Genomic DNA, 16,153 nt, shown 5'->3' on the forward strand with positions numbered 1-16,153 from the left:
ACTTGATTTGTCTTCCTTTTACCATAAAGCATTTTCAATTTGCACATAGCACTCAGCTTCTATCAAACACGCTCCTTCATTCATTTTCATTTCTGTGTATTAATACAAGAGGGATGTCTTTTACATGCTTTCACCATTTTTACTTATGAGATTGAGCATATTGTGCACATTAGCTAATATAGTTGATGTCACATCTTCTAAACAAACAAAAAAAAATTTTTTTTTTCTTGCTTGGTCATAAATCACTGCTGCATATTTCCAGTCAATCCCTACTTTGATGTTAGTGGTGAGTGAACAATTTCTAAGAGATCATATCATCATATCAGAACAAAAAAAGCTAACAGTTTTTGGGATCTGCTAGGGTACCTGCACACTGCGGATTCCACACAGTATTTTCTGCACAGATTCAGAGTAATGCAGTGTATGAAATTAGACAAATCTCATGAAAAAAAAAAATACTCTACTCCCCTTCTATTGAAAATGACGAAATCCGCATAAAAGAAGTCAATTTTATAAAATGAAATTTTTTCTTTGTGGAAATTGACCTGTCATGCAGAAGTTCGCTTCTTTTATGTGGATTTCGTCCTTTTCAATGGAAGGGTGAGATCTGCTGCAAAACTGCAGCAAACCTGCAGCAAAAACTGCAAGTAACATATTTTTTGGTGCAGTTTTGGTGCAGAAACGCACAGAAAATGGCATGGAAATCTGTGCATATTTTCTGGTAGTAAACCTGCACCCATATGCTGTACACTTAGAGAACAGTTTGAAAGAATTTAGCAAATTTGATTCCAAAAGGCTCTGATTTCAAACACACCTTAGTAGGAAAAATGCAATCGGGGACATTTATTAACAGTGTTGTAGGAAGCCAGGGCTAGAGCAAGAGATGAGGAGCTTCCTTAGAGTGAATTTACATGCAACAGCCTGAATGTGCTCCTTTTGTCAGCAAGCACATGGATTTCTGCAAGCTCCATTCAGATAAATTGGACACCTGGCTACCTGGTCCAGGAGGACTTGGTGCTTGCTTGTCCCTTATTTCCTTTCCATCATCCTGGGCTCAGTTCCCCAAGCACTTCTTTGACATTGTAAGGTCACAAATTCAGCAGCATTTAGTGCCAAAAAATTGTGAAAAAAAAGTTGAAAAAGTAAAAATAAAAACACATTGGAGCACGACGTGTAACATATATTTTTGGACTAGGCAAAACTATGGACAATTTCTACACCATGTAAGACATATTTGTGGGTGATAGAAAATATGGATCATTTTTAATACATTTCCATGCATGCTGGTGAAAAAGCTGTGTCGATGGAAGATCATATAGACAACTATAAGCATAAATGCCCAAAATTTGGGCTCTACAAGTTGCATCAGTTCTATTGTTTAGCATCATGTCCCAAAATTAGGAGATTTTAGGACAATATAGTGATATTATTTAAAATATAGAAGCTTGGTTATACAGTAGGCGCTTAAAGTGTATTACTCTAAAATTCCATATTACAGTTAACGATTAACATTACAATTACCAAAGGGATTGTCGCATAGCTTTCCCAGACTTCTGAAAGGCACATCTGACTTGTTATACAGTCATATTAATACAAGACAAATGGACGGCACTGTGCTTTCTTTAAGGTCCGGGTGCGCGGTCAATAGGTCGGATCCCTTTCAGCAAAGAAAAATCGGAGTGCTGGTCTTTCTAAATATTTGTTATACAGTCATTCATGGTTTGCACTTGTATTGTCTAATAATTTGCCAGGTTTGGCATTCAGGGCTACAAGAAAATCGTTTAACTATCCCTGTAGGAGCTGTAATGGTTGTCTTGGTGGCTTTCTTAAAAAAATAAATGAAAAAAAAAAATATATATATATATATATATATATAAAATGAAAAATGACTAGACTATTTGTTGTCTTCTGTATGAGAAATTTCTCTTTTGGCCAGTTTCAGATAATTGTATAAGGTTTAGGTCAGTAGACACAATCAGGTCCATGCATAATCCAACAGTCATTTCTGAACTGGACTTTGTATGCATACAGACATGAGCTGTCCCAGTGTAGGGAGTTGTTATTTTTTGGCAGTAATATTGTAAGCTCTTACACGCTGTCATCTCTCCTTGCACTTATTTTTCATTAAAGGCTATGTATACCTTGTGAGGCAAATTTTTTATGATTGCATTTTACTCAACTTGGGCTAAAAATCATTTTTTCAATTAGTCTTTATTATTGGTCTTTATTAAAAATATTGTGCAGTTATGTCACAAAGGGTTAACTGTTTGTCTAGCTGTACCTGCGTGTAGCCAGCAGCGGGTTTCTGATGATGCCTTTCTTCCTGAAGGCAGATGCAGCAAAAGTACTGAAAACGTTGTTTTATCCCCTGCCCGGCGCGCTTCTCCACAAATGCTTGAAGTCAAGGAGGCAGCGGCCTCCTTGCTTCAAGTCAAGGTACCACGCCCCCTTCTCTGCCTCTTCGCTGTGACTGACAGCTGGCAGTTCGGCAAAGGTAGCCAAAGTCTTGTGCATAAGCGCTATCAGTCACAGCAAAGGGGCAAGAAAGGGGGCGTGGTTACCGTGACTTGAAGCAAGGAGGCCACTGCCTCCTTGACTTCAAGCATGTGTGGAGAAGCGTGCTGGGCAGGGGATAAAACAATGTTTTAAGTACTTTTGCTGCATTTGCCTTCACGAAGAAAGACATCATCAGAAACACTCTGCTGGCTACACGTTGGTACTGCTGGCAGCTTGGGATGGTTTTGGGAGGTGACAGGTTCCCTTTAAGAGCCTATTAGATGGGCAGATTTTCTGCCCAATAATCGTTAACGAGCATTCCTATGAACGCTCATTAGCAATACTAATGGTCCATCGGGCAATTCAGATCTTTCAGCGCGCTTGCCGGCGGCAGATTGTGGTGTGTAATTACAATCTGCCACCGGCACACCGCTGTCGTGCACGGGGACGAGCGATGGCGTAGCTATCTGGCGGCTGCCGGAAGGGAATGCTTAGCTCCCAACAATACCTAGCAGCATCTGAGTGTCTAATACACCCAAACTTTCACTTTGTGCCGGTCATCTAATAACCCTTATCTCTAATTTACTAAGAGGTTATATGCTTCATGGGAAATACAAGTATTTGCCAAAACAAAACATTTCAGAAAACCTGACATGTCCTCTAAAAGCTAGCTTCACATCATATTTCTTCATTTTGCTTAAGCATCCAGTTTGTTCACCATGTCAAAAAACAGACATCAAACAGAAAGGTGAAATAGGATGCCTATCCTTATCCTGTAGCATCATGGGCCATGGACTTGCATTGTACAAAAGAAAAAAAAAGAAAAAAGATCCGCTGTTATAAACTGGACAAAAAAATTTAACTGCACATATTTTTCTTGACAAATCCTATAGGAGGCTAAATATATGCTGCATTTTTTGTAAATGCCAATAACCCAAGAAAAAAAAAACACACAAAAATATCACAAAGAAAAATGCCCTTCATGGCAAAAACCCCCAACAGTAATAAGGATACCAAATATGTCTTTTTTTTCCTCAAAAGTGCTATGTTTAGGTCCTTTCTAATAGGGTTGTGTATCCAAGTGATATTGACATTGTTATTATCACATTTTGTACTACAAGTAAAGTATAAAATAAAGTAAAAGTAGGGTGATATGTATTTAGGCTTTCTTTTAGTTAACAAATAGAAAAAAAAAATCTTGCACTTTGTTTAACTATAATATGGTAAGTACTACCATCCTTTAGCCCTTAAAAGGGTTATCTGACCTCTTAAATGCCCCCCATATGCCAGGGCCCCTCACACACAATGTACGTGAGGAGCACAAGCATATGGGAGGCATTTCAGGGGTCAGATAACCCCTTTAAAACGCAGGCCCCATTTTCAAATCTGACATGTCACTCACTATATGTGGTAATAACTTTGGAACTCCTCTACATATCCAAGCAATTCTGACAATGTTCTTTCATGGCATATTGTACTTTATATTTGTGGCAAATTTGGGTTGCTATGCTTGTATTTTTATGTAAAAAATATCCTAAATTTAGCAATTTTTAATATTTGAGCATTCATGCTTTTAAGACACAGAAAAAAGTTAATTTATCCACAATGTCCATGTGTCTAAGTTGGCATCATTTTTGAAAAGTAGTTTTAATGTATTTTTTGGCATTAGAGAGCTTAGAAATTTAGCAGAAATGTTAAAATTTCAAGAAAATTTCTCAATCCTATTTTTTAAAGGGACCAATTCAGTTGTATAGTGACTTTGAGAGGTCACTATGTTAGAACCCCCATATATCACCACATTTGAAAAACTCCATGCCTCAAACTATTCAAAATGGCATTAAGGAAGTTTGTTAACCCTTTAGGAATTAGTGCAAAATGTCTTTTTTTTCTTTTACCTTTTAATCCACTTTTTGGAAGACAGCAGGTGATAAAATGGAATTAATGCTACAAATAAATTACCCGGATTCTGCAGTTTTTTTTAAGAAATATCCCATATGTGGCACTAGAGTGTGCTTGACTAAAATACCAGCCTCAGAATTGAAGAAGCACCTTGTGGATTTTAGGTCTCCATTTTGTATGACTTTTTTGGGCACCATTTCTGGTTTACAGAGGCATTAAGAACCACCCACTCCAAAAAAAAAAGGTCCAATTTTGGAAACTACACTTCTCAATGAATTAATATGGGGTGCATCAAGCATTTTGACCCCACAGGTGTTTGGCATAATTTATTAGAATTAGGTCATGAAAATGAAAAGTTTCATGTTAAAGAGAATCTGACCTCCCTATTAATCTGTGTAGACACATAGCTATGAGCCACCTGATTAAAACCTGTTTTTTGTTTTATTGATCTATGGCTCTATTCCCAAGTTATGATACTTTCATTAACATGCAAATTAAGTGCCTGGTGCAATGAGGGTATCACCACTGCTCATGTTGCACCCAAGCTCCACTCATTTCTGTGGCCAACCACTCCCTGATTGCTTTGATTGACAGAACCAGGCAGTGGTAAAGCAGTGAGGTTGGGGCTGGTCACAATAAGGAGCAGAGCTTGGGCGCAACAAGAGTAATGGTGATGCCCTGATTGCACCAAAGGCCTAATTTGCATATTAAGAAACAGTATCATAACTCAGGGACGGAGCCTCAGATGTGCAAAACAAAAACAGCATTTTAATTAGTTGAACTACAGCTATGTCCCTACGCAAAGAGTCGGATAAGGATGCCACTGGTAACAGATTCCCTTTAATATGTTGTTTTCGATAAAAAAAAATTTTGGTGGGACAAGCTGTCGTTTTTATTGGTACAGTTTTGGGGTACATTTGGCTTTTTGATCGCGTTTAATTTAAAATTTTGGGGAGGTTAGGTGGGAAAATGCAATTCTGTAAGCGTTTTTTTTTTTTTATGGGGTTCACAAGGCAGTATATATGATATGATAACTATTGTTGGGTGTCAATGCAATTATGATTATACCAGATTCAAAGTAATTTTTCATGTGTTACTACTTTTGCATCATAAAAATCTGATTTTTATAAAAAATCTGCTATATTTTGCATCTCCATATACTAACATCCATAACTAGAGATGAGAATTTTTCCAAGATTCGATTCGCCAAATTTTTTGGGAAAAATATAATATGACTATATTTGCATTGAATTACGTTAAAAGCGGCTATTTCCTGGCTTTAGAGAGCCTTTATCATGGTGTACAACACTGTGCCTTGCAGTTACACGCATAGGGAGTGTGCTTTGGTAGTGAAATAATACTGTGAGTTCTTATGACATGCAGATGACAGGCGTCGCTCTTAGAATCACTACACACTTCACTTATTTGGGCAGTCACAGGGCCAAAACTGACCAATTATGAACTCAGCCTTACAAGGTTGATGGTAGTGCCAAGAAGAAGCGCACTCCTTTTACACCGTCGTCAGCTGATTCCACATAGATTTCTACAGAACCTGCTCTATTAAACGCTTATACAAGTAGAGCCCCCCCGACAGAGTGGAGAGGGTGTCAGCAGTAAGTCTGTGTTGACATCACTGATTATTTTGCCCTTCTTCTGATTAGTCAGAACAATAACCCACAAAAAACGGATCCTGTGGAGCATCCGCATTCACTCAGTCAGCATTTGGTCAGTAATCCATTAGTATTGCTAATGCCAAAAAAAAAACAGGAGTGGATCCAAAACAGAGATGACACGTGAACAGAATATTTGCATGTCTTCTGCATCATAAGTTAATTCTGGGCCCATACAGGCCTTACAGCTGCTACACAGAGAGGATCCGTTGTGCGTCTCATTTTCCCTTCCTTCTGACAGATCAGAAGAAGGGTGAAATAAATAATGTCAGCCAAGCCAAAAAGGCTAAATAGTGGCCCAGTCATGAAGTGGGCAGGGTGGGAACAACACGAGAAGTCCACAGAGTGGCCCTATGACATAGTGGTGAGGTGGAAGCAGCACGAGGAGACCACAGAGTGGCCCAATGACAGAGTGTGAAGGTGGCAGCACCATGAGGAGGCCACAGAGTGGCAAGGTGACATATTGTGGAGGTAGCAGCAGCATAGAGATACCACAGAGTGGCAAGGTAACAGTGTGGAGGTGGCAGGAGCAGCATGAAGAGGCCACAGAGTGGCAAGGTGACATAGTGTTGAGGCAGCAGCAGCATCAGGAGACCACAGATTGGCAAGGTGACATATTGTGGAGGTAGCATCAGGAGATCACAGAGTGACCCAGTGACAGAGTGTGGAGGTGGGTGGCAGTAACAGTACCCGCTGACAATGGTGGGCGTAAGAAGGAGCACTTGTCATCAGATTTGTGGCATCAGGCAAGTAGCCAGAAGAAACCGGTCTCTTTTGTCAAAGTGTTGGTGTGGCACCATGGATGATACAATCTGATGCTTTAGACATTGGTGGGTGGTAATCCTGGCTGATCCACACCTGATTCATCTTGACAAAGGTCAGTTTCTCCACATTTATGGTGGACAGGTGAGTTCTCCTTGGGGTAACTATGGCCCACACCGCACTAAACACCCGCTCTGATGCCACACTACTAGCTGGGCAGGACAGCTTTTCCAGGGCAAACTTGGCCAGTTGCAGCCACAAAACCAGTTTGGCTGTCCAGTAGTCTTCAATGACGGCTGGCAGGGTGCACTCCAAGTATGCCACCACCTGCTGTTTCAGGTTCTGCTCTACGTCTAGCTGCTGGTGAGTAGTTTCTTCACTAGGCGACTCTAGACACAGGCTGCTGCTGATGGAGCTGGTACTGCTCCTGCCACCCCACCCCTAACCAGTAGCAATGGCAGTGGAACGTTAGCACAGAGGGGCCCCCAGTCAGATCTGCAAGAGGATAGACGATGGCGCAGATAGACAGCGGCCAATTGACTTGATAGGATGTCTCTATAGTAGTTCAGTTTGTCCTCCCTCTAAGTGGGTGTAAAAAAGGCCCTCATTTTGGACAGTTAGTGAGGGTCCAACAAGGTGGAGAGCCAGAAGTGACTCAGAGGGACTCCCTGTCTCCATCTCCACTGCATACTGCCATGGTGTGTCTGGATCCTCTGCCTTCATTGCCCTGTAGCTTTTCCGACTGCTCCTCCTCTCCTGTCACCTGTGTAGAAAAACCACCCATTTTGCTACACATTGCCTGTGCTCCAATATCCTCCTCCTCCTCCCCCACAGGGCTCATGTGGCCGTGAGATGTAGGCGTCACGTCTCCAGTCCCCTGACCAGGCAGATTTACCATCATCTGTTTCTGGAGATGAAGCAGTGGAATGACATTGATAATCCCATAGTCCTGGCGACTGACAAATAACATGGCCTCCTCAAAGGGCCTGAGCAAATGGCAGGTGTCATGCATGAGCTGCCACTGGCTGACATCAAAGTTCCACAGGGTAGTACTCCTGACCGCTTGGATCATCAAGAAATTGTTGATGGCCTTTCTCTGGTCGTATAGTCTTTCCAACATATGGAAGAGTGGAATTCCAACGGGTGAAAATATCGCATATCAGCCTATTGTGGGGGATGCTGTTCTGCCGCTGCAGCTCAAGGAGGGTTTGCTTTGCAGTGTACAGTGGCTGAAGTGCATGCAAAGTTTCCTGGCCATTATTTTTCACTTTCAGTTGTAATTTTTTTTTTTAAAAGACATCCACTAAATTTCACTAAATTTATAGTTCTACATGTCTTGGGTACAAAAAAAATGGTTTGGGTAAACGTTATAGCATTTACAAACTATGGTACAAAAATTTGAATTTCCGCTTTTTGAAGCAGCTCTGACTTTCTGAGCACCTGTCATGTTTCCTGAGGTTCTACAAAAGCCCAGACAGTGGAAAAACCCCACAAATTACCCCATTTCGGAAAGTATACACCCTAAGGTATTCGCTGATAGGCATAGTGAGTTCATAGAACTTTTTATTTTTTGTCACAAGTTAGTGGAAAATGATTTTTTTTTCCTTACAAAGTCTCATATTCCACTAACTTGTGACAAAAAATAAAAACTTCCATGAACTCACTATGCCCATCATAAAATACCTTGGGGTGTCTTCTTTCCAAAATGGGGTCACTTGTGGGGTAGTTATACTGCCCTGGCATTTTAGGGGGCCAAATGCGTGCGAAGTAGTTTGAAATCAAAATCTGTGAAAAATGGCCGGTGAAATCCAAAAGGTGCTCTTTGGAATGTGGGCCCCTTTGCCCACCTAGGCGGCAAAAAAGTGTCACACATATGGTATCGTCGTACTCAGGAGAAGTTGGGGAATGTGTTTTGGGGTGTCATTTTACATATACCCATGCTGGGTGAGATAAACATCTTGATCAAATGCCAACTTTGTATAAAAAAATGGGAAAAGTTGTCTTTTGCCAGGATATTTCTCTTACCCAGCATGGGTATATGTAAAATGACACCCCAAAACACATTCCCCAACTTCTCCTGAGTACGGTGATACCAGATGTGTGTCACTTTTTTGCCGCCTAGGTGGGCAAAGGGGCACATATTCCAAAGTGCACCTTTCGGATTTCACAGGCCATTTTTTACACATTTTTTTATATAAAGTTGGCACTTGACCAAGATATTTATCTCACCCAGCATGGGTATATGTAAAATGAATGTGAATCTCTGCCCAAAAAATAAAGGAGGGGAAAGGCATCTGCCAGGACATAGGAGCTCCGCCCAACATCCATACCCACTTAGCTCGTATGCCCTGGCAAACCAGATTTCTCCATTCACATCAATCGATGTGGATGAATAAATAATTGCCGGGATTTTTTTTTGTTTTGTTTTTATATACAAAGTGTTTGCCAAAGCATATGAACACCGCCACCTCCTCAGCTCATATGCCTCGGCAAACGTATCTTTTACTGCAGAGGAGAAATCTCGTCTTGCAGCGCCGCATACACCGACTTTTGTGTAATCTGACAGCAGCGCAATGCTTCTGTCAGAATGCACATCAGTGCTGCAGCTAGTCGATTGGTTGGTCCACCTGGAAGGTAAAAAAAACAAAACAAAAAATAAAAAACCAGGCCGCAACGCAATACATTTTATTAACTTTATAATAACCTTTGAACAGAACATATAAACTTTATTTAACTTTTGGAACTGAACGTTAACTTTTTTGCTTACTGGTGTATTTTTTTTTTTGCTTGTTTTTTTTTTTACCTTTATAGGACAAACCTCTCCTTCCCCATGGGACAATGTGCAAATCGCCCAAAGATGTGGCGAAGTGCATTATGCACTTTGTCCCAGGTGAAAGGAGAGGTTTGCAGCAGCTCTGTGTGTGAATGGGCCCTAATAGCCCTGTGTGCCTGTCCTGGTGAGATGTGATCCCTATGCTAGGTGTACCTGTGTGTGGTACTTCCGGAAACACTCCCCTAAGCATAAGGCAGGGTGGTTTGGGCAGTCAGGACAGAAATAGCGGGTGTCACGCCTTATTCACACTCTGCCCTAACCCCTGAAGACGCCGTGATACGGCGAAACATGTCGGGGGGCAGCGTGAAGCTCTGATTTTACAACAGTAAATCACTGTGGCCTAGCAGTATAAGTAAAATGAAACACACAGTGCACATATAATATACAGGCAGCGCGCAGCCTGTTGGCATAAGTGTGCACAAACCCATTAGGAGGTTAACCTATTCAGGTGACAATCCTGACAAGGTGGTCTAAGCAATATATAAAGGCCAGTGATTACTGGAATTTTAATTTTAATAAATTAGCTATCTACACCAGTAATATTAAATAATAGAGAATAAAAGTTAAGTCTTAGTTAAGTAGGTAGGTGCAGGAACAATTGGTGGAATCGAGTCCAAAAGGACATTAGTAGTAGCGAATGTTGGTCAACACACCATATCCCTGCTCTTAAAGGGGAAGTAGAGCAATTGTAGTTCACGCCTTATTCCACTCCTGCTACAGACACAACATCTTTTTCGGGGTGACGGTTGGGTTGAGGTACCAGCAACGACATTGGGGAAATGTCGCTCATGTAGACGGCTAACTACACTGGTGGATGGGGCCACGGAACCTCCTGGATACAGGAGGTTCTCGATGATCTCTTCCTGAAATTTGAGGAACTATCGTGTTCTCCCAGCCTTACTGTAGAGAACAAAACTATTATACAGAGCCAATTGAATTAAATATACAGACACTTTCTTATACCTGCGTCTGGTGCGTCGGGAAACTAAATACGGAGCCAACATCTGGTCATTGAAGTCCACCTCTCCCATGTGAAGGTTATAGTCGTGGACTGAGAGGGGCTTTTCAATGACACTGGTTGCTCGCTCAATTTGGATTGTCGTGTCTGCCTGAATGGAGGAGAGCATGTACACGTCACGCTTGTCTCTCCATTTCACCACGAGCAGTTCTTGGTTACACAAGGCAGCCCTCTCCCCCCTTGCAAGACGGGTGGTAACAAGCCGTTGGGGGAAGCCCGCGCGACTAGTTTGCGCTGTGCCACAGCAGCCAATCTGTTCTAGAAACAAATGCCTGAAGAGGGCCACACTTGTGTAGAAATTGTCCACATAAAGATGGTACCCCTTGCCAAATAAGGGTGACACCAAGTCCCAGACTGTCTTCCCACTGCTCCCCATGTAGTCAGGGCAACCGACCGGCTCCAGGGTCTGATCTTTTCCCTCATAGATCCGAAATTTGTGGGTATAGCCTGTGGCCCTTTCACAGAGCTTATACAATTTGACCCCATACCGGGCGCACTTGCTTGGGATGTATTGTTTGAAGCCAAGGCGCCCGGTGAAATGTATTAGGGACTCATCTACGCAGATGTTTTGCTCAGGGGTATACAAATCTGCACATTTCTGGTTGAAGTGGTCTATGAGGGGCCGAATTTTGTGGAGCCGGTCAAAAGCTGGGTGGCCTCTGGGACTGGAGGTGGTGTTGTCGCTAAAGTGCAGGAAACGCAGGATGGTCTCAAATCGTGTCCTGGACATAGCAGCAGAGAACATGGGCATGTGATGAATTGGGTTCGTGAACCAATATGACCGCAATTCATGCTTTTTGGTTAGACCCATGTTGAGGAGAAGGCCCAGAAAAATTTTAATTTTGGAAACTTTCGGAAAGGCTGGGCATAAAAGCTTCCCGGGTTGGCGGATATAAATTGTGTGGCATACCGATTTGTTTCTGCCACAACTAAGTCCAAGAGCTCCGCAGTCAAGAACAGCTCAAAAAATCCCAGGGCCGAACCGATCTGAGCTGTCTCAAACCGAACTCCAGACTGGGCGGTGAAAGGGGGAACTACAGGTGCGGCTGAAGTTGGGGACTGCCAATCAGGGTTTGCCAGCACCTCAGGGATTCTAGGGGCTCTACGGGCCTGTCTGTGCGGTGGCTGCGATGTAGTAACTACTGCACGTGCCACCTTCAACTGCCCTTCTGGTGCTCGCCACTTCACCATGTTGTACGGCAGTGCTGGTACTAGGTCCAGGATGGGCTGCGCTGCTGGTGTGTGCCTCACGATGTAATCCACCAGCGCCAGCCCCACTCTGCTGCCCTTGAAGCGGATCCTGCGCAACCTGTGGTCTAGCGACACGGGGCCGGGTACGCCTGGTGCTATCAGGGACCTCAACCTCCTCGTCCGAACTTTGAGTCAGACTGCCACTGCTTTCTATAGGTTCATATTCTGACCTGCTAGATTTATCAGATGAGGGTTCCCATTCCTCATCCGACTGGGTCAGAAGCCTGTAGGCCTCTTCAGAAGAATACCCCCTGTTTGACATTTGGGCTACTAAATTTAGGGGTATTCCTGAGACTACCCAAGAAAAAAAGCAAGCCTGTCTTACAAATGGGCGGCTAGCGAAGTACCGGAGGCCGCTGCGGTTGATAAAAAATATCAAAACTGATTTTTTTTTTATTGCCGCAGCGCTTGTAAAGTGATTGTGCAGTGATCAAAAAAAATAAAAAAATGTTGTCACTGCGGCGGGGCGGGCGTGGGTGAACGCACGTGTGGGCGACCGATCAGGCCTGATCAGGCAAACACTGCGTTTTGGGTGGAGGGCGAGCTAAGGTGACACTAATACTATTATAGATCTGACTGTGATCAGTTTTGATCACTTACAGATACTATAAAAGTACAAATAAGTGACTGCGGTGCGGTGCGGTGGGCTGGGCGCTAAACGATCACTAAACTACCTAACCAAGGGGCCTAAACTATCCCTAAAACCGAACAGTCAATACCAGTGGAAAAAAAAATGTGACAGTTTACACTGATCACTTTTTTCCCTTTCACTCGTGATTGACAGGGACAAGAAGGGGTGATCAAGGGGTTAATTGGGGTGCAGGGGGGTGATCTGGGGCTATGTGTGGCGTTTGGTGCTACTCACTGTGATGCCTGCTCCTCTGCTGGAACCAACCGACCAAAAGGACCAGGGAAGCCATTTAACACATTATATTTACAAATATAATGTGTTAAATGGCTTCTGATTTGTGATTTTAAAAATCGCCAGCCTGCCAGCCACGATCATTGGCTGGCAGGCTGGTGACGAAATAGTGCTTGTACTTTTGCCGGCCCGCGATGCGCATGCGCGGGCCGGCTCAGTCCGAAATCTCGCGTCTCGCGAGATGACGCACAGATGCGTTCAGGAGCATTTCTCTCTGAATGTCAGAAGAAAATAGGTTGTTCCAGACATTGTTCAGAAGAAAAGATTACCTTGATTAGAAAGTTGATTGGAGAGGGGAAAACATATAAAGAAGTGCAGAAAATGATAGGCTGCTCAGCTAAAATGATCTCAAATGCTTTAAAATGGCAACCAAAACCGGAAAGATGCGGAAGACAGCGAAAAACTACCATAGAAGAATAACCAAAATGGCAAGGACTCAGCCAACAATCAGCTCCAGGAAGATCAAAGAAGGTATAAAGTTACCTGTGAGTACTGTTACAATTAGAAGACACATATGTAAAGCCAAGCTATCTGCAAGAAGTCCCCGCAAGGTCCAACTGTTAAAAAAAAGACATGTGCTGAAGAGGTTACAATTTGCCAAAGAGCACATTGACTAGCATAAAGAGACATTTTGTGGACTGCTGAAAGTAAGATTATTCTTTTTAGGTCTAGTGTCTGGAGACAGTTTGTCAGACGACCCCCAAACACTGAATTCAAGCCACAGTACACTGTGAAGACAGTGAAACATGGTGGCACAAGCATTATGATATGGGAATGTTTCTCATACTAAGGTGTTGGGCCTATTTATCGCATACCAGGGATCATGGATCAGTCTGAATACATCAGAATACTTGAAGAGGTCGTGCTGCCTTATGCTGAAGAGAAAATGCCCTTGAAATGGGTGTTCCAACAAGACAACGATCCCAAACACACAGTAACATCTTGGTTCCAGACGAACAAGATTGACGTTATGGAGTGGCCAGCCCAATCCCCGGATCTTAATCCAATAGAAAACTTGTGGGGTGACATAAAAAATGCAGTTTCTGAGGCAAAACCAAGAAAAAAGGGAAGAACTGTGGAATGTAGTCCAATCATCCTGGGCTGGAATACCTGTTCACAGGTGCCAGAAGTTGGTTGACTCCATGCAACACGGATGTACAGCAGTTCTCAGAAGAAGTGGTTATACAACTAAATATTAGTTAAGTGATTCAAAGGAAAGCAAAATCTTCAAACATTTTTCAGTTTATATAGTGAATGTTTGAGTTTGTAAAGAAGAATACAAACACGGCTATTTTTTTGAACAGTCTAATCACTTTTTTTTTATATTTTTAGAGAAACACCACAAATTTGATATATTTTTCTTCCTGTTTTGATTTGGAATAGAATGTGTAGTGTTCCGAATGCATTTGTGTGTATGGAAATTAAAGCTATTAGAAGGATTTTGAGCTTTATTCACTTTTTAAACACACTGCTATTATTCTGAACACAACTGTATATGATAACTTTACTCTGTGTGTTGATACAGTTATGGTGATACCAGATTTATATAGTTTTTTCATGTTTTACTTTCGCTTTTTATGGGGTTCACCATGCGGTATATAGGATAACTTTATACTGCAGGGAGACACAAATATGGAGATACAAAATCTATATAGGTTTATTTCATGTTTTACAAATTTTTCATTCTAAAATCACTTTTTTATAAAAATATTTTTCTTTGCATCACCACATCTAATACTCATAGGTGCTCATTTTTATTAAGACTTGTGCTTTAGACGCCTGTCTTATTAACCCCTATAGCTGGCGGTGGATCCGCCGACGTGATGAAGAGGCGCTGGCCTCAACATAACTTTGGCATATCGAGTGCCAGTCTAAATGTAAGACCGCTTCCTTTCTGGCTTACAATTAGCCAATTTTCTATGCCTAAAGCAGGCAAAGAAAATTAAGAACGAGAAGGGCCTTCTGGCCTCTCCCCATCCCCGCCACATCCACTTTTTTAGACCTGCCAGAGCAGCGAAAAGTTGCAGATTGCGGTGCAAATAACCTTTGCAATCTGCGTATATAGGCGTATTTCTGGATAGTAAATGACGTCCATAATTTCTAAAAGACTTAGGGCCTGGAATATAACTCATAAAAAAACTCAGGGCCTGGCAGACCTCCATGCATGGCAGGCCCAGAGGCCTTTGTAAGGCATCTGGCTGATATGGAAGTCATCTAGAAAAAAGAGAGGACTAGTTCTGCGCAGTCTTGGCTATGGTTGGATGATAATTACATGTGATGTGTAATCCCACAAGGTCTCTCTTCCTGTAAATCTGAGATTGCGCAATGTTTCTTAGCCCTCAGGGTACTCCAGATCCAAATGTTAGGAACCTTTCCTCCATGCCGACTGTTGCTCTAGATATCAAGTATCTTTCCTCATTTCAGCAATAAGGTCCAACTGCATTTGAAGAGACAACTGTCCTTGAAGGCCGATAGGGGAGGTGGGAACCTGCAATCCTATTGCAGAAGCCCAATGGGGTAGAGCTCTCTCCCTTTGTAAACCTCACAGCTACAGGAGTTGCTACACACCACAGCATCAAAGGCGTTAAACCGCTGGGATCAGTGGTTCACTTTTAAAGCTGACACTCGCAGATGGGATGGCTCTGTCCTTGCCATCTCCATGCTGTAAATATACGGCATGGTGCATCAATGTAATGCTGACCATGGAATATATTAATGGAATGGAGCGGGAAGGGGTTAAACAACATCTGTTAACATAATAAATCTTGCGTGGAAAACCTGGCTGTGATGTTATTTCAATATTGTGGGGGTCAACCTTTTTTTTGTTTCTTTGCAGGGAATCAGAAAGGCTACGTGTGGACATCTAGAGTTGTCATGAGCAACAGACTGTGTTGATCAACCAGTGTGCATGGATTGTCGATATATAATACCTTATCACAAATAGTGTTTAATGGGGTTTCACAATTTTTGATATTGATGTCCTATCTTCAGGACATCATCATATCTGATCAGTAGCGTTTCAACTCTCGACAAAATATACATTATACTTGTTTACTATAATCAGGTGTGTAACATGTAGAAATAAAATTGACATTTTCAAACTGTTCAAATGTATGGGCATAATTTTCCAGATTCTGGTTAACTTCTAGAGGGTGCCCTATCTATTAACATTATGCAGTTTCATGCCATTTAAATGGTATATATTTGGGCACCAGTGTACTTGTCTTGAAATACAAACCGGATTCCAAAAAAGTTGGGACACTAAACAAATTGTGAATAAAAACTGAATGCAATGATCTGGA

The sequence above is a fragment of the Bufo gargarizans genome, chromosome 4 (assembly GCF_014858855.1).
Source record: "Bufo gargarizans isolate SCDJY-AF-19 chromosome 4, ASM1485885v1, whole genome shotgun sequence".
Lineage (NCBI taxonomy): Eukaryota > Metazoa > Chordata > Amphibia > Anura > Bufonidae > Bufo > Bufo gargarizans.